This window comes from Lynx canadensis, chromosome C2 (assembly GCF_007474595.2).
Source record: "Lynx canadensis isolate LIC74 chromosome C2, mLynCan4.pri.v2, whole genome shotgun sequence".
NCBI lineage: Eukaryota > Metazoa > Chordata > Mammalia > Carnivora > Felidae > Lynx > Lynx canadensis.
In genome coordinates this window covers 122,848,438-122,868,334 of record NC_044311.2, presented here as the reverse complement: position 1 = coordinate 122,868,334, position 19,897 = coordinate 122,848,438, and positions in this window count along the sequence as shown.

Below are 19,897 nucleotides of genomic sequence, written 5' to 3'. Positions count from 1 at the left end.
AAGATTAGAGGAGAAATAAGTGATATAGAGACAAACAAACAAACAAACAAAACACTAGAACAGATCAACGAAACCAGGAGATGGTTCTTTGAAAAAAATAACAAATCTGATAAACCCCTAGCCAGACTTATCAAAAAGAGAAAGGATCCAAATAAATAAAATCACAAATGAGATAGAAAAAATAAACAACACCACTGAAATAAAAACAATTATAAGAGATTATGAAAAATTACATGCCAACAAATTGGACAGACAGGAAAAAATGGATACATTTCCAAAACACCATATAAACTACCAAAACTGGAACAGGAACAAATAGAAAACTTGAACACTGATAACCAGCAAAGATATTGAATCAGTAATCAAAAATCTCCCAAAAAAAAAAGTCCAGGGCCAAATGACTTCCCAGGGGAATTCTACCAGACATTTAAAGAAGAGTTAGTATCTGTTTTTCTCAAAATATTCCAAAAAAACAAAAATGGAAGGAAAACTTCAAATTCATTCTATGAGGTCAGCATTACTTTTATTCAAAAACCAAACAAAGACTCTACTAAAAAACAGAACTATAAATCAATATCCCTGATGAACATGGATGCAAAAATGCTCAACAAAATTGTAGCAAATGAATCCAATATTACACTAAAAGAATCATTCACCAAGATCAAGTGAGATTTATTCCTGGGTTGCAAGGGTGGTTCAATATTCACAAGTAAATTCATGTGTTACATACACCACATTAATAAAAGAAAGGACAAGAACCATATGATCTCCTCAATATAAGCATAAAAAAAAAAACATTTGACAAAGCACAATAGCCATTCATGATAAAAACCTTCCACAAAGTAGGGATAGGAAACATACCTCAATATCATAAAGACTGTATACAAAAGATTCACAGCTAATATCATCCTCAATGGGGAAAAACTGAGAGCTTTTCCTCTATGGTCAGGAACAAGACAGGAATGTCCACCCTCACCACAGTTATATAACATAGTTCTGGAAGTCCTAACCACAGCATCAGATAACAAAAGAAATAATAAGCATCAAAATCAGCAAGGAAAAATCAGACTTTCACTATTTGCAGATGACATGATAATCTATGATAGAAAACCCAAAAGGCTCCACCAAAACACACACACACACACACACACACACACACAAAACCTAAACCATGCTAGAATGGATACACGAATTCAGTTAAGTTGCAGGATAAAAAATCAACATACAGAAGTCTGTTGCATTTGTATCCACAAAAATGAGGCAACAGAGAGAGCAATCAAAGAGATCCCATTTACAATTGCACCAAAAACCAGAAGATACCTAGGAATAAACTTAAGAGGTAAAAGACCTGTACTCTGAAAAGTATAAAAGACTGACCAAAGAAATTGAAGATAACACAGAAATAGAAAAGTATTCCATGCTCATGGATTAGAAGAACAAGTATTATTAAAAGGCGGTGGAGGGCATGGGTTAAATGGGTGATGGGTATAAAGGAGGGCACTTGTGATTAGCACTGAGTGTTGTATGTAAGTGCTGTATCACTAGACTCCACACCTTAAACTAATGCTACGCTGTATTAACTAACTAGAATTTAAATAAAAATTTGATAGAAATTAAAAGAGGAAATGGACCAATTCCTCAAAAAGCACAATGATCACAACCTAGTCAAGATGCAATATATGCTTAAATAGTCCTATAATTATGGAAAACATTGGATTTGTAACTCAAAAGATTTCAAAAAAGACACCTCCAGAGTCATATATTTCCAATGGACAGTTTTATTAACCAATCAAAAAGATTAACAGCAACTTTACACAATTTCTTCTAGAAAAGAGAGTAAACATTTAGTATTTGATTTTATGAAGTCAATATAGTCCCAGTACCAGAATAAGACAAAGACAGGAGAAAGCAAAGCAAAGCAAAGAAAAAAAGAAAGAAAGAAGTTAAGAAGGAAGGAAGTTAGGAAGGAAGGAGGGAGGGAGGGAGGAAGAAAGGAAGAGAGAGAGTGAGGGAGGGAGGGCAAATGAAAGGAAAAGAAAGAATGAAAGGTAAGAAGAAAGAAAAAAAGAATGATTCACATCGTTGCTTCTTGTCATGTCTGAATAAAAATCTCAGTCTTCTTTATTGAATTACCATTCTGTCAGTTTTTTTTTTTAAGTCTTACTCCATGAGTGGTTTAAATGGCCCTCATGAATATAATGGAATCCTTTTTTACTAGCTTTGTGTGGTTCTTTTCATGCATGTAGTTAAAATGCAATAGTGTCACAGAATCATATGCACTAATTTAATAATATTACGAAGTAATTTAATGATAGTACTGGTCTATATTTTAGTATAAGTATTTATCCCTTCACTTATTTTTCTGTAAATATTGAGATACTTTATAAATTGCTAAATCTCTTTTACTTACAGTTTCTATCTAGCTATAAAATAACCGAAAACATCAAGGATTATAACATCATCTATAATAAACATAGTATAAAACTCAAAAGTAAAATATATCATCCACCCTTTTTAAAGTAAAATATCAATGAAATATAGATGGAGAAATTTGTTTTTCCTTGGTGAGTAGAGAACAAATGAAAATGAATGGGATGGAAAAGGTATATGAAATTGTACATTTTGCTTGTGTCATGATAAAAAAATAAATCAATGACAGCTTTTCTTTAGAACAATTTTGTGCTTTCTCTAGAGTACATAGTTCTGATGAAATTGATTTTTCTCAATCACTGTCAGGGTTGTTCTGTGTATTTCACTAATAACAATAGCTTTTCTCATAGGGCAAAATTTATGAAATATTCCCAGGTGAGAATCGATGTGACATGTACTGTAGGTATATGAACCAAGACATTCTTACTGAAAAGTACTAAAAATAACTAAAATATGAACATATATGAATGTTATAATACATCTTCACACTATTAACACCAAATTATTCATTTCTCTGTTTGTGTATGTGTGTGTTTGCATGTTTGTATATAACACACAAATGCTGAAGCACAAAAGAAACAATAAGGCTAACATCACCATGGGTTCTTGAGTACATGTATTTTTTCTTGCATGGAATTATCACTAAAATTATAACAATAATATGTTGAATACTTATATAAATGGTAAATCATAAGATAATTATTCTTTTGGTGTCTATAATATGACCATTGCCTAAACACAATTTTGGGAACATTCCTTCTCTGCTTTGTCCATGTAATATGGTAGAGAAATTAATTTTGGCATGTCAAGCCACTAAAGTTAGAGACAATGTCACTGCAGCATGTCTTATCTTCTCTTGACTAAGCCTCAATCTTAATATTTATTTTTAATTATACTCAATTATTATATTCTATAATTTTATTGTGCAATTATATATATTATATCCTATAGCTATATGCTATTTCTCATCTTCAGATATTTTTGCTATGCTTAATTAGTTTTCTGGGAAATGTGATGAGATTCTCTAAATTGGAGGCCTTGAGTTTTTTTCTTTTTTAATTATTAAATGTTTTCTGTATTTTCTCCAGTATATAAATGCATCGACAGGTTTATTTTTAACTCCCTTGAAGAAATCTTTAACAGTTTCATACATATTCATACTGTGTTAACACACATAAACACACCCACTGAGACCAATACTCTATGGTCAAAATATAGGAGATAAATGGATAATAAAAATAGTTGAATTTTATTTTTTTATAAAATCTCATTTATTAGAAAACTGAAATAACCAACGCTTTAGAAATAAACTATAAGTATTCATGACAACTAAAGTAACATACAAAATGTGTATCTGCCCTTGTTTATTCTTCCTCAATGGAAAAACAGTGTTGAAATACTTTAGCTTTGGCCACAGACAGCATTCTTAAAAGAAGTGTTGTCAGTAATGATCCATCTCAGGGATAAAGAAAACATAATAGAACCACTGCTCAGAGGGCACATGACAATAACAGAATGCCACAGATTGTACCTAATAAAAAACAATGGATTATTAAAATCCTTGAAATGTTATACACAAAGTAAGTTATAAAAACCCTCCTTAGCTTTTCAACTGTAGGGTTACTAAGCAACCAACAAAATAAAATTGTAAAATTTCTGCACTGAGCTTAACATATATATCTGACTCAATGTAAACCTTGATTTTTTAACATCCTAAAAATGAATATTTGGAAAAATTTAATATCCTGGAAAGAATTAATATAAATAAGATTGTCTAAAACTTTCAGACTAATAGAGCATTCATTTATAAAGATTATAGGTGCTCCCTAAAATAAGAACTTAGAAAATTATAACTGGAAAGCACTGAATGGTCTTAGATAACATGTTCTCTATGTCATCATGTACAAGTCAATTCTGATGGACAGATATCAAAGCTGGTCATTCTCTTCTACTCCTTTTCAAATAGCCTAAAATTCAAACATTTCAAACAACAGTAATGATTGGTGTATATTTATTACTCTCAGTCATGTTAAAATATTATTGTGTAAATCATGATTAATGTCTATGAATGCAAATATATCTCCAAACCAAGTATTTAATTAATAGCCTTACTTAAAGCTTTTTTTTTTCAAAAAGGAAAATGTTTAACAGGCAAAACTGTTTATTTTATAGGAATTGGATATTACTACAGGAAAATTCTTTATAGGATCTTTACTTCCTCAAATATTTTTAGGAAACATCAATTTTACTAGTAAATGGTTATTCTTAACCTTAACATATATTTTTCTGCATAGTAGAACCCTAGGTGAGTCTGAATTAACAAGTTGAAAACATAATATGACTGAATTTATTTTAAGAATAAAACTGAGTCTGTCACTGTTTGGGAAATGTCTCGGATACTCCTAATACTTTCAACAGTTTAGCTTGAGAAGAATAACCTGTTTGTTTATTGCTTTATTTCAAGATTGACTCCTAAAATGTTTCCCAGCAGTTCACAAATTTACAGCATAGCATGAATTGTACATTCTTATATGCTTAAATTTATATTTCTTTCTAACCTTCTCACAATTTTACTTCTTCACCTCACCATACAATAAATGTTTGGGAAGCCTGTTGTTATAATTTATCTGATAACATTCAGTTCAGTGCAGTTTTATTAATCATGCATGGGTTTCATTCATTCATTGTTACAAAATTTATCTTACTCATAAGCGAGACTGATTAATCTGAGAAATTTTGCCTACAGCAAGCACAAGTATAATCTTCAGAAAGCTAATGGCCTGTGAGCTTTCAAATCACCAGTTTCATGAGGAAACATTCATTCTTTATGTAAACAGAAATAGCTCAAATTTACAAGTTAGTGGGTCCACCTAGACCTTCCCTAAGGCAGATGCATTTATCTCACTGTTCAGTCAATCCATTATCAGACAGATTTTTCACTGTTGCCAGATTCTAGCCTTTGTTTCCCCCTTTTTAGTTGTTATTTATCCAAAGAACTCAATTCCAACATGGTGTAGACACACCTTTATACATTAGTTTCCCAAGGAACCACTGCTGTGGTGAGAATGCAGGTCTTATCTTTCATTAAAATTCTGTAACAAAGGTGCAAAATCTCACAAATAACATGAAGCTGAATAATACATGTAACTAATCTTGAAATTATTCTAGTTTATTGATATAACAAGGACTTCTCAGTGACTATTCCTTTGATCCTTAGTCTTTTTTTTTTTGAGATTTTTTCACTTTTATCGTTCAATTCACAATAACTCTAAGTGTCACAATGAAGAAAATTTAATCTCCAAAACTTTACCTCAAAATTACATTCTACATCAAATATTTCATTAAAGTGTTTTTCGTAAATATAAAGCAAGTATGTTTTTTTAGTAGTGGTGTTCATTTAAAATATTTATCTGCTACATGCATTTTAAGGACTTCTAAGTGGTAATTGACAACACATTTTATTTGTGTAGATTCTTTCTTTTATATGTCTCTTATTTGTTGGTTCTATAAATGCTGCGTTTGTATTTAAACAATCTTATATTTTCTATCCTATGAATTTCTCCACAAAACTTTTTATAAAAGAAGGTTAAAGGAAAGTAGCTGTTGGGGCGCCTGGGTGGCGCAGTCGGTTAAGCGTCCGACTTCAGCCAGGTCAGGATCTCACGGTCCGTGGGTTCGAGCCCCGCATCGGGCTCTGGGCTGATGGCTCAGAGCCTGGAGCCTGTTTCCGATTCTGTGTCTCCCTCTCTCTCTGCCCCTCCCCCGTTCGTGCTCTGTCTCTCTCTGTCCCAAAAATAAATAAAAACGTTGAAAAAAAAATTAAAAAAAAAAAAAAAGGAAAGTAGTTGACAGATACTATAAAATGGAAGAGAGGATAGTTCCCTACTATCTCGTTCAGTCAAAAGATTTTTTTTTTTTTTATCAAAAGCACCCTCCTTGGTAAAGGCTGAAATGTATTTAATGGATTGTTGCCAAGAAATAATGGATTCGTTTTGTAAATAGAGAACAGTCAGTGTAAACTGCCCTAACAAATAACTGGAGACACCCAATTACGCTACTTCGCAAGAGGCAGTCAGTTGAAGATTTAATCTATAGACCATGAACACTGTAAACTAGGGGAAAAAAATGAATTAAACACACATGTGCACACATAGCCCACAAAACACATACACACAGAAATACAGATAGACACACTTCATCCATGTTAAAAGGAGTATTGCTTTGAATCAGTGGGAATTCTTGCTATTCCATAATACTGTTATCATCTCTTCACACAAAAACAGCCTAAAAAAATACATACCTGATTGGAAGATAATTTTATTTGATAGAAAATAGCACAGACTCTCCATAAACATATTTCAGGGAAAAAAATGACAAATATAGAAAATAACAGAAAAAAATGACATTTAAAAATAAGATTCATGGGGTGCCTGGGTGGCTCTGCCAGTGAAGCATCCAGCTTTGATTTCAGATCAAGTCATGATCCCAGCATTGTGGGATCAAGCCCCAAGTCAGTCTCTGCACTGAGCATGGAAACTGCTTAAGATTCTCTCTCTCCCTATAACTCTGCTCCTCCCTCCCCCCTCAAAAAACAAAAACAAAAACAAAACAAACAAACAGAGAAAACTAGACTCATGATAAAACATACAATTAAAAATAAAAAGACCAGGGGCGCCTGGGTGACGCAGTCGGTTAAGCGTCCGACTTCAGCCAGGTCACGATCTCGCGGTCCGTGAGTTCGAGCCCCGCGTCGGGCTCTGGGCTGATGGCTCAGAGCCTGGAGCCTGTTTCCGATTCTGTGTCTCCCTCTCTCTCTGCCCCTCGCCCGTTCATGCTCTGTCTCTCTCTGTCCCAAAAATAAATAAATGTTGAAAAAAAAATTAAAAAAAAAAAAATAATCCAAGCTGAATGGAAGTTTAATCTTAAAAATCAGAGAATTAGTGGTCTTAATAGAATTGGCATAAAGAAAAATATTATGAATAAAAAGATGGTAAGGTTAATAGGTCAAGATTGAATAATGCAAGGAAAAATAAATAAATAAATACATAAAAATGAAAAAGACAAAAAGAAAAAAAATTAGGGAAGAATTGAGTGGCTGTAGAAAGAGCCTATATATATAACCAATTTTCAAATGAAACATGTTTTAAAAAGAAATAAAATATATAATCTGAGAAACTTTCCAGACATAAAAAAGAACTTGAACCTACAAATAGAAATGCAATGTTCTTAGGAAAAATCTTTATAACAAAATGATAATTTACTGAAAACTTACTGTTTGTTGAGACTATTTTAAAGATTTTTTTTTCTGAACATTAAATATTTACTGTAATCGTGGTTAGGTGTAATTATTGCATTCATTTTACATTTAAGAAAACCAGGGCACAGACAAGAGGTAATTGTCTCAAGCTCACACAGGAAGATGCATTTAAGGGAATCTAAACATTTCAAAAAGTACCAGAAAGAGTACAGAGAAATACAATAAAGAAAACAAAACTAACAAAACTAGTCATTGTTGCATAAAATACGTTTAATTTACCCTATAAATGAATGTAATTGGATTAGTTCAGTCCAACATAATTTTAAAGCCACAGAAAGTATTGCATGATATAACCAAACTGTATTCTGCACACAAAAGTCATATCAAAAACAAATTAGTAAACATGTTAAAAAAAATGGGCAAAAGTGCACAAGGAAAATATTAACAAGCAAAGCAAGATTATGATTTATTAATATAAGAATAAATTCAGGACTATTAAACAACAACACAAATAAGTATAGAGTGTACAATAAAGATTTGTCATAAAAAGTAAATCTTAGTCAAGCAATAAATCATCAGAATTAATGTTAGATGTGTTATTCTTGAAATGATGGTTTAGCTGATTTCAGACAAATTATTTCCCTGAGAAAAATTTAAGAGAGTGGAAAAAAATGAAAATTTAACATTTTGGGAGGTTTGAAGAGCTAACAAGCAATGCATAAATAGGTAATAAGAACATTTTCATTGGACATTTAGGTCAACTGTCACCTCCAACATTTGATCTGAAATGGAAGTTTAAAGTCTATGATGCTAAATGGTCAGACTGACAGAATCATGAGGCTAGGCAGCACATCTTGGAATTCAAATATTCCAAAGAGAAAAAAGTTGTATAACAGCTTCAGAATTCTGTTAGGACTCAAGGAAGATAAATCTGAAATATACTAAACTAGACATCCTAGGACTGAACCTGGTTTAGAGTTTTTCCAACCCTTTATTATAATAAGATGAATTAGCATCTCTAGTGCTCTTCAGTCAGCTATAATATAAAAGCAAATATATAACTTCCATAAAGATAGGGGTGCCTGGATGGTTCAGCCAGTTAAGTGTCCAACTTCAGCTCTGGTCATGATCTCACAGTCCATGAGTTTGAGCCCAGCATCGGGTTCTATGCTGACAGCTCAGATCCTGAAGTTGCTTTTAGATTCTGTGTCTCCCTGTCTCTGTGTCCCTCCCCTCCTCGGGCATGCAAGCTCTCTCTCTCTCTCTCTAAAATAAATATTAAACAAACTAACTTCCATAAAGATTTAACATTATGTATCACCTTTATAATATTTCATATTCAACCTCCAACTTTCAATAAGAAGAAATACAAAGAAAAAGAAGATTAACATTAGAAAAATGAAGTGTTACTAAAAACTAGGGAAAAATTCAGATCTTTAAAGCAGTTTTAGAGGCATAAATTGACTTTAAAATGATTATAATTAATAGTTCAAGAAAGTGCCAAAGCTAAACAGAAGACAAAAATGAAATTAAAGGACACCTGAGATATTATGTGTACTAACATTTGCATTATAGGGGTCCCAGAAGGAGAAGGGAGAGAAGGTGTGGAAAAGGGATCTGAAGCTGAAAACCCACCGGGGGAAAGAACAAGCATCCAGGTTCAGGTTGTCCAGGGAGTCCCTCCAATAAAAAGATTAACCAAGGAGATGCACACAAAACACCTAACAATGAAAATGTCAAAGATTAAAAATAATGAGAGAATCTTAAAAGGAGCAAGAGAAAAAGAACTGGTTACATACAAGGGAAAAACCCATAAGGCTCTGAGTTTATTTTTCAGCAGAAACTTTGCAAGGCAGAAGGGGGCACCATGATATATTCAAAATGCTAAAAGGAAAACAAAACTAGACAAAACAAAACTAAACTAAAACCAGCAATACTCTACCAAGCAAGTTTATCAATTCAGAATTGAAAGAGACAGAGTATTGCAGGAAAAACAAGAAATAAAGGAATACATCACCACTAAACCAGCTTTACAAGAAATGTTAGATACATTTTTAAGCAGAAAAGGCTGCAACTAGATGGAAATTATTAAAGAAAAAATGTTCACAAGTAAAATAAAACATATTAAAAATGTAGTTAGATAAATCACCTATAAACTTCGTATGAAGGTTAAAAGACAGAAGTAATAAAATCCATTATATCTAAAGAATTAGTGGTGCCTGGGTGGCTCAGTCAGTTGAGTGCCTGACTTTGGCTCATCATGATCTCATGGTTTGTGAGTTCAAGACCCGCATCAGGCTCTGTGCTGACAGCTCAGAGCCTGGAGCCTGCTTTGGATTCTGTCTCTCCCCCTCTCTCTCTGTTCCTCCTCCACTCACTCTCTGTTTCTCCTTCAAAAACAAATAAACATTAAATTTTTAAATAAATAAATAATTAATTAATTAATTATTGGACTCATAAAAAAAGATATGAAATAGGACATATTTCATGGAGGGTGGAGTAAAAATGTAGTGATTTTAAAATATGTTTAAATGTAAGCGACCATCATTTTAATACAGACTGCTATCTATATCATTAGGATGTTATATATGAACCCCACGGTACTCACAAGCCACAAACCTATAAAAGACACACAAGAAATAAAAAGGAATCTGAGCATAACATTAAAGAATGTCATCGATCACACAGGAAGAAAGCAAGAGGAGAGAAAAAGAATAGTGAGCTACAAAAAAAAAAGAAGAAAGAAAAAAACAGAAAACAATTGACAAAATGATAAAAGACATAAGGTGAGTGAATGGGTAAAAAAATAAGACCCATCTACATGCTGCCTACAAGAAACGCACTTCAGAGCTAAAAACCCAAAACCTAAAAATAAAGGGATATATAAATATATTCCATGCAAATGGAAGTGGGAAACAAAAAACTGGGGTCCCAATACTTATAGTAAAAAAAGAAAAGAAAGAAAAGAAAAGAAAAGAAAAGAAAAGAAAAGAAAAGAAAAGAAAAGAAAAGAAAAGAAAAAAAACTTTGAAACAAAGACTGTAACAAGAGGCAAAAAAGTCATTAAATAATGATAAAGGGATCAACCCAATATGTAACAATTGTAAATATCTATGCACACAACATAGCAGAGCCTAAATATATAAAGCAATTATTAACAGCTATAAAAGGAGAAATTGGTATTAATAACTAATAGCAGGGGAATTGAACACTACAAAAATATTAAATGATAGATTATCCAATCAGAAATAAATAAAGAAGCAGTGACTTTAAATGACTCATTACACCAGATGGATGTAACTAATATATACTAAGGGTTGATGGGGGGTGGGAGGGAGAGAAAGGTGGGTGATGGGCATTGAGGAGAGCGCCTGTTGTGATGAGCACTGGGTGTTGTATGGAAACATACAATTTGATAATAAATTTCATATTAAAAAAGTAAAGTTAAAAAAATTAAAAAAACTAATATATACAGAATGTTCTATCCAAAAACAACAGAAGTCATATTCTTTTCAAGATGCATATGAAACATTTTCCAAGACAGATAATATGTTAGGCTACAAAACAAGTCTTAATCGTCAACATCACTCATCATCACAGAAATACAAATGAAAACTACAATGAGATACCACCTAACACCTGGGAGAATGTCTAAAATTAACAACTCAGAAAACAATAGAAGTTATCAAGGATGCAGAGAAGGGGGAATCATTTTGCACTGCTGATGAGAATGCAAACTGGTGCAGCCACTCTAGAAAACAGTATGGAGGTTCCTCAAAAAAGTTAGAAATAGAGCTATCCTATGACCAGTGATTGCACTATTAGGTATTTATCCAAAGGACACAAAAGTGCTGATTCAAAAGAGCTCAAATGTCTATCAACTGACGAATGAATAAAGAAGAGATGTGGTGTATACATAACAATGGAATGTTTCTCGGTGATCAAAAGGAATGAAATCTTGCCAATTGCAACAACATGGATGGAACTACAATGTATTATGCTAAGTTAAATAAGTCAGAGAAAGATAAATATCATATGATTTCACTCATATGTGGCATTTAAGAAACCAACCAGGTTAACATAGGGAAGTGAGGAAAATAAGATAAAAACAAGGAGGGAGTCAAACCATAAAAGACTCTTCAATACAGAGAACAAACTGAGGGTTGCTGGAGGGGTATTAGGTGAGGGGACGGGCTAAATGGGTGATGGGCATCAAGGAAGGCATTTGTTAGGATGAGCCCTGGGTTTATATGTATGTGACGAATCACTAAATTCTACTCCTGAAACCATTATTACACTATATGTTAATTAACTTATTTAAATAAAATTTTTAAAAGATCAAAATCTTATCAGTAATCTTTTCTGGTCACAATATTATATAACTAGAAATCAAATACAAGCGAAAAAAACTAGAAAAAACACAAACACGTGGATACTAAACAACATGCTATAAATGCTATTGATGTAATTAACAACCAATGGGCCAATGAAGAAATCAAAGAGAAAATTAAAAAATACCCTGAGACAAATGAACATGGAATCAAAACAGTTCTCCTTCCTTTTGTGTGTTTTGGAACTGTTTGAGAAGGATGGATATTTACTTTTCTTTAAACATTTCATAGAATTATCCTTTGAATCTGGTTCTAGACTTTTGCTTGGTGGGCGTTTTAAATTACCAATTCAATTTTATAACTAGTAATTGGCCTGTTAATATTTTCTATTTATTACTCATTTTTGAAAGATTCTATATTTCTGTGAATTTATCCAGTTCTTCAAGGTTGTAGAATTTGTTAGCCTATAATTTTTCATAGTTGCCGATTACTCCTTTTATTTCTGTTGTGTAAGTTGTTACTTCTCTTTCATTTCTGATTTTATGTATTTATTTCTACTTGATGTTTTTGGCTTAAGGTTTATCAATTTTTATGGATCTTTTCCAAGAACCAGTACTTGACTTGGTTTCCCTCTTGTCTTTTTACTTCCGTCCTTCCTTCTGTCTTTCCTTCCTTCCTTCCGTCTTTCCTTCCTTCTGTCTTTCCTTCCTTCTGTCTTTCCTTCCTTCCGTCTTTCCTTCCTTCCACTAACTTTAGGTTTTGTTTGTCCTTTGAATTTTTTTTTTTTTTTACATTTCTTAGTTTTTATTATGGAGAGAGAGAGAAAGAAAGAGATAGAGTGTGAGCAGGGGAGGGGCAGAGAGAGAAAGAGACACAGAATCTGGAGCAGGTTCCAGGCTCTATGTTCAACACAGAGCCTGAGGGGGGCTATAAAAACTAAGAAATGTAAAAAAATAAATAAATAAAAGAACAAACAAAACCTAAATTACTGGAAGGAAGGAAACAGGAAGGAAGGAAAGACGGAAGGAAGGAAAGGAAGGAAGGAAGGAAGGAAGGAAGGAAGGAAGGAAGGAAGGAAGGAAGGAAAAAGACAAGACAAGAGAGAATCCAAGTCAAGTACTGGTTCTTTGAAAAGATCCATAAAATTGATAAACCTTAAGCCAAAAACATCAAGTAGAAATAAATAAAATAAGAAATGAAAGAGAAGTAACAACTTACACAACAGAAATAAAAGGAATAGGCAACTATGAAAAATTATAGGCCAACAAATTCTACAACCTTGAAGAACTGGATAAATTCACAGAAATATAGAATCTTTCAAAATGAGTAATAAATAGAAAATATTAACAGGCCAATTACTAGTTATAAAATTGCATTGGTAATTTAAAACGCCCACCAGGGGCGACTGGGTGGCTCAGTCGGTTAAGCGGCTGACTTCGGCTCAGGTCATGATCTCATGGTCCGTGAGTTCAAGACCCACATTGGGCTCTGTGCTGACAGCTCAGAGCCTGGAACTTGCTTCTGCTTCTGTGTCTCCCTCTCTCTCTGCCCCTCCCCCATTCATGCTCTGTCTCTCTCTGCCTTTCAAAAATGAATAAATGTTAAAAAAAATTAAAAAAAAATAAAATGCCCACGAAGCAAAAGTCTAGAACCAGATTCAAAGGATAATTCTATGAAATGTTTAAAGAAAAGTAAATATCCATCCTTCTCAAACAGTTCCAAAACACACAAGAGGAAGGAAAACTTCCTAATTCATTCCAAGAGACCAGCATTACCCTTAATAGCAAAACCAGACAAAGACACCACAAAATAAAATTACAAGCCATTATCCTTTATGAACACAGATGCAAAAATCCTCAACAAAATATTAGCAAGCCCAACTCAACAATATATTAAAAGAATCATTTCACCACAACCAAGAAGGATTTATTTCAGAAATGCAAAGATGATTCAATAGATGTAAATCAGTCAATATACCACATTAACAAAATTAAGGATAAAAATTATATGATCATCTCAAAAGATGCATAAAGAAAACATTTGACAATACTCAACATCCATTTATGATAAAAACTCTCAACAAAGTGGGTTTAGAGGAAACATACTTCAACATAGTAAGGCCAGACCTAGACCTAACATCAAACTCAATGGTGAAAATCTGAAAGGATTTTTTCTAATATCTGGAACAAGACAAGAATGCTCACTCTCACCACATTTATTCAACATAGTAATAATTATGGAAGTCCTAATAGCAGCAAGCAGCCAAGAAAAATAAAAGGCATCTAAAAGGCATCTAAATTAGTAAGAAAGGAGTAAAAGTATCATTTAAAGATGACATGGTACTTTATATAGAAAACCCTGAAGTCTCCACCAAAACAATATTAGAACTAATGATTTCAGTAAAGTTGTAGGATACAAGATATACAAGAATTTGTTGCATTTCTATACACTAATGATGAAGTAGCAGAAAGACAAATTAAGAAAACAATCCCATTAACAATGCATCAAAAAAGGATAAAACACATAAGAATGAATTTAACCAAGAAGTGAAAGACTTATATTTTGAAAACAATAAGATGTTTATGAAAGAAATTGAAGACAACAAAAACAAATGCTAAGACATATGAAATATCACACATTAGAAGAATTAATGTTAAAATGTCCATACTACTCAAAGCGATGTAAAGAGTCCATGTAATCCCTACCAAAATACCAAAAGTATTTTTTTTACAGAAGTAGGAAAAAAATTCTAAAGTTGTATGGAACCTCAAATTATTCTGAATAGCCAAGGAAATATTGAGAAAGAAAAAGCTGGAGGTGTCATAATCCCAGATTTTAAGCTTTACTAAAAGCTATACTAATCAAAACAGTATGCTACTTACACAAAAATAGACACATACATCAATGGAATAGAAAGCCCAGAAGTAAACCCATGCTTATGTGGTCGATTATTAATCTATAACAAAGGAAACAAGGCTACACAATGGGGAAAAGAATCTCTTTGACAAATGATGTTGGAAAAACTGGACAGCTACATGCAAAAGATGAAATTGGACCACTTTCTTTTACAATACACAAAGATAAACTTAAAATGGACTAAAGATCTAAAGGTGAGGCTGTAAACCATAAAATTCCTAAAAAGTAAACATAGAGAGTAATCTCTTGGACATTGGCCTTAGCAACATATTTATGGATATGTTTCCTCAGGCAAGGGAAACAAAAGCAGAAATAAATTAATCAGACTACATCAAACTAAAGAAAACAGAAAGGCAACCTAGTGAATGGGAGAATATATTTGCAAATGATACATTCAACAAGAGGCTAATAGTCAAAGTGTATACAGAACTCATACAAATCAACACCAAAAAAGCAATACAATTATAAAATTGGCAGAGGACCTGAACAGACATTTTCTCAAAGAAGATATACAGATGGCTAATAGACACATGAAAAGATGCATAACTCCACTACTTAGAGAAATGCAAATCAAAACCACAACAAGGTATCACCTTATACCAGTTAGAATGGCTAATATCAAAAACACAAGAAATAGGGCCACCTGGGTGGTTCAATGGGTTAAGTGTTCGACTTTGGCTCAGGTCAGGATCTCACGGTTTGTGAGTTCGATCCCCTTATTGGGCTCTGTGCTGACAGCTCGGAGCCTGGAGCCTACTTTGGATTCTGTGTCTCCTTCTATGCCTGCCTCTCACCTACACTACTCTGTCTCTCAAAAATAAATAAATGTAAAAAAAATTTTTTTTAAACACAAGAAATAGCAACTGTTGGTGAGGACGTGGACAAATGTAAACTAGTGCAGAGCCACTATAGAAGTTATTCAAAAAATAAAAAGTGGAAATACCATATGATCCAGTAATTCCACTGTGGTATTTACCCAAAGAAAACAAAAACACCAATTCAAAAATATATATCCACCCCTGTTTACTGCAGCATCATTTACAATAGCCAAGATATGGAAGCAACCAAAGTATTCACCTCCAGATTAAGGGATAAGGAAGACGGAGGATGTGTGTGTATGTGTGTGTGTGTGTGTGTGTGTGTGTGTGTGTGTGTGTGTGTTCATGCATGCATGTACATATATACACATATACACATATAATCAAATATTACTCAGACATAAACAAGAAAAAAGAAATCTTGCCGACTTGACATGTGTGGACTTAGTGGATATTATGCTAAGTGAAATAAGTTACAGAGATAGACAAACACCATATGATTTCACTTATAGGTGGTGTATAAAAAAATGAATAAAAAACAAGTAAAAACCAGAAACAGACTCACAAACACAGAGAAGGATCTGATGGTTGGTGAGCAGAATAGGGGTTAGGGATGGGCAAAACAAGTGAGGAGACTTAGAGGGACAAACTTCCAGGTATAAAATAAATAACTAGGATGATTATTTATGGATGGAAGTACAACATAGGGAATAAAGACAATAATATTGTAATTACATTGTTTGGAGACAGAGGATGATTATACTAATTGTAGTGACTGTTGTTTAATGTATAGAACTGTTGCATGTTATACACCTGAAATATAACATTGTATGTCAAATATACTTCAGCCAAAAAATTAGTATTTCAAGATTCAAGAGGCATAATTTAGAATTTCAGCAAAGCATTTGAGAATGTATAAATTAATACCAAATGCAAATTCTGAAATAAAAACCACAATACCTGATAATTAACACCTCTAAGGTCACAGATAAATTAGAAAATAATCAAAGATACAAACGAAAAAAACATCCAGGCAGAAACACAAATTTTAAAAATCAAATAAAATGCAGAAATTTAAAATACAGAAGAGAATAAAGACTTGACATATTCATAATTTGTGATTCTGAAGTGGGGAAGAACATAGAAGTCAGGAGCAATAAGTGCAAATAAAATGGCTAAAAATATTTCAAAAATTATTATAAAAAGTAAAATTCTAACATAGATTCTAAAATTTTTATGTACTCACTCAGCATATATTATTCCAAAAGTTCTAAAATGTCAAATAAACCTTAAAAAAAATAAAGGCTCAAATGAATCCTAAAAGTCTTAAAAAATAACATATTAAAGCAGAAAAAGATAATAAATTGATCTAATAGAAAAAAATACAAAGGCAGAAAATGTAGAAGACAATGGAATGACGTTTAAATTGATAAAAAAAAATTACCAAACCAGAATTTTATACGTAGGAGAAAATTTTATATAGAGGAGAAAAAAATGGCAGAGTAAGGAATGCCATAAGTCTACCCTTGAATAAAGTAATGAAAAATCTAACAAAAACTCTCAAACTCAACTTTCTCTGGGCCTGACTTCCAACCAAAAGCTTGCAACAATCTGGTTAATGTTTATTCAACAAAACAATGGATGCTTGATAAAAAGAGCGAATGTTGCGGTGTTTCAAACAATCCCCATCCCTTTCTTTGCTCTCCAGCTCAGTAGTAGCCTTAAAAATAACAGATTGCAGGGGCGCATGGGTGGCTAAGTTGGCTAAATGTCTGACTCTTGATTTCATTGATTCATTCTGATTTCAGCTCAGGTACTTGAGTTTGAGCCCCGCATTGGGGCTCCATGCTATCAGCATGGAACCTGTTTGGTATCTTCTCTCTTCCTCTGTCTCTGCCCCTCCCCTGCTCGTTCTCTCTCAAAATAAATAAATACTAAAATAAAATAAAATAAAATAAAATAAAATAAAATAAAATAAAATAAAATAAAACAACAAACTGCATTCTAGGCACCATTAACGGAAGGGACAGGAATGGATCTTATTTGCAATGAATTGTTTGATGCATGATGTGAATCCCTGAAAGACAAAATATGTGTATTGATCTCACCTATCTGGAAACCAGCTAACACTGTTATCACAGGATGCTTTGTGGAAAATGCTTAGAGGCATATGTTTTAGTTTTTGCTGCCTGAAGGAATTCAAGTAATAGATTAACCAGAAAACTTAGGAGAAAAGGCTGAAGAATGAAGTATTTTGGGGAATAACAGCTTTGAAAAAGTTTCAGTATACCTGGAAAATTACAAGGTCATAAGTATTCCCAGTGGTATGTGCAGTCTCAGGAAAGACATGAGAAGGTTCTAAGCTCTCACCTCTGACTGATCTTCAGGAATGGCGCATATCCGAACTAAAGGCTATGATATAGTTTAACTGCCTAAATGAATGTTGATGGCATGTAACACATGGAACCTCTATGCAAAAATCAGGAGAACTTTATAGTTACAGGGATTTAAAAGTATTTGTCAATAATTAGCTAACCAATGAGCTAATGGAAGTGAGCCTACTTCGTAGCGGCCGTAGCATAAAACATAAAAGACTTTACAAATTAGTATTATAAATTCACTAAGCAAACAATGGTTATAACAGGGAGAAAATATAAGAAACCTAGAGAGAAGAGAGGCTCTTATTTCCAGAATATAATTATATTCCCATTATACTATTCAAAATATCAATATTTTTACAAAAAGTTATGAAGTGTACAAAAAAACACTGTATACCCCATACAAGGAAAGAATGCAATTGACAGTAACTATCCCTGAAGAAGTCCACAAGTTGGACTTACTAAAAACAACAACAACAACAACAACAACAACAAAACCCTAACTTCTCTATTTAAATGTTTTCAAAGAGCTAAAGAAAAACTTACCTAAAAAAGAAAAGAAGCAAACCATGAGAACAGTGTCTCACCAAATGAAAAATATCAGTATAGTCAAAGAAATTATTAAAAGAATCTAAACAGAAATGTGATTTTAAAAATACAAAATTAAAATGAATATTTCACTAAAAGAGTTTAAGAGCAGATTTGAGCATCATAAGAAAGAATGATCCAACTTTAAGATAGGTCAATTAAGATTATTCAGGTGGAGGAACATGTAGGAAAATCAATCCAGCACACAAATATATAATGGGAGTGCAAGAAGAATAAGGAAAGTGACAGGATTGTTTGAAGAAATAATGGCTAAATAAAATCAGAATTGGTGAACAATATTAATCTATACATATGAAACTCAACATACTCGAACTAGGTTAAACTCAGAGATCCACACCAAGATAGATCATAATCAAACTGTCAAAACCCAAAGACAGAGACTTGAAAGCAGCAAAAAAGATGCAATTATCATATATGTTGTTTCCTCAATTAGATTAAGAACTGATTTTCTTCAGAAACCAAAGAATCCGGAAGGCAGTGCAATTACATATCTGACATGTTAAAAGAGGAAGAAAAACTGTCGAATAATAATTCTATATCCAGCAAAGCTACATTTCTAAAAATAAAGGAGAAATTAAGGCAGTCCCAGATAAACAAAAACTGAAAAAATTCATTGCTAGCAGACCTTCTCACAAGAAATGGTAAAGGGAATTCTTCAAACTGAATGAAGGACAACAGACAGTAACATAGATCCACACAAATAAGTAAACATTGATAAAGGTAAAAATCTTAGTAAACATAAAAACAGTATTTATGTATTTATAACTCTTTTCTCTGCCTATATGCTTTAAATACATAAGACAATAATTAGTAATCTATATTTTAGACACATAATGTATAAAGATATAATTTGTGATAATAACATAATAAAGGGAAGGGAGGAAGGAGCTACATAGGAAGAAAGTTTGAAATTAAGTTCTTAATACAATTTTATGAGATTAATTATATTCATAAGGCAATCACTAAAAATATAACTAAAAATCTAAATAGTAAAAGAAACAACAGAAGAATTAAAGCGGTATGTTAGAATAATATTTCTCACACCAAACAAGGCAATAATAGAGAAAATGAGGAACAAAAGGACATAAAATATTTGGGAAAAAAAACAAAAATGTAGACGCAAGCCCTTTCTTATTAGAATTACATTAAATGTGCATA